This window comes from Odontesthes bonariensis, chromosome 4 (genome assembly GCF_027942865.1).
Source record: "Odontesthes bonariensis isolate fOdoBon6 chromosome 4, fOdoBon6.hap1, whole genome shotgun sequence".
NCBI lineage: Eukaryota > Metazoa > Chordata > Actinopteri > Atheriniformes > Atherinopsidae > Odontesthes > Odontesthes bonariensis.
Window position 1 is genome coordinate 18,978,429 of NC_134509.1, and position 1,224 is coordinate 18,979,652.

The window sequence follows — 1,224 nt, forward strand, 5'->3', positions numbered from 1 at the left end:
ACAGTGATGACAAACAGCTTTACATCTGTGTGGAACAAGAAGATGTGCTGCTAGAACTCTGTTACCCTGAAAATAAACTGCTGAATGAGCAGTATCAGAAAGAAAAGATTTGAAATATTATAAAATCATAAACAGCGACATTATTTGCTCTTTGGTGCCTCCGACAGTTGTGGGATTTAACATCATTCTCAGCAGTGCAACATACAGCCATGCAATTTAGAATCATAAGGTTCACTTTGATTTATCTAATGCAGCTTTATAAAAGAAAAACAAAGATCCTATTAGTCCTAAAGAGCAATTTTAATCAATAACCTGGGAAAACTAACTCTCTGCTTGTTGTTTTAGACTCAAATCCTCAAAAATATATATTTTTTCACCTGAAGTAAGATTATTTATAAGAAAAAACTGATTAATGACTCTCTCCAAGCCAACTCGATTACTGCAGAGCTCTTTTTACTGGCCTCAAAATGTAGGCTCGACTTCATTTAGCTCCAGCCCTGCAGTTTAGTTGCTGACCAGACAAAAACAGGAGAGCGAGCACATGGACCCAGCTATAGCGAATCTGAGCAGGCCTTCTGTCACATGTAGGACTGACTTTAACTCCTTCCTCCCTGATGCTGAGGACCAGGTTTCCCCTCCAACTCCCTCCATCATCATATTTCACCATTTACTGCTTGTTTACTGAAGGTTCTCCTTAACAGGGGGGGGGGGGGGGGAATCAGAGATTCAGTGTTTGTTAATTACTTCACAAAGTTATGTTTCAAAGAAAATTGAAAAAATATATTTGAATCTTTTCCTTTTTTACAATTTGTATTTTTAGCTCCAGAGCATCGATAACAGAACTTTCTGTTTGTCACTTTCAATGTTTGCTGCTTTGTTTTGTTCAACTTTGTGTTTAGTCCAGTTCAGTTTCTGTATTTTTGGATCTGTCAAAAGCAGAGCTTTTGGTTTGAATTAATTAGTGAACCCTCACCCACTGCACTGTGTCACACCAATTATACTTTAACCCACACAAAATTACTTTAACCCATCCAGGTTGGCAGCTGTTGAACACACACACACACATGCACATGCACATGGTCACACTCATGGAGACAGATGCCCAGAGGTGGGTAGAGTAGCCAAAAATTGTACTCTAGTAAAAGTACTGTTACTTCAGAATAATATGACTCAAGTAAAAGTAAAAAGTAGTCATCCAAATAATTACTTGAGTAAGAGTAAAAA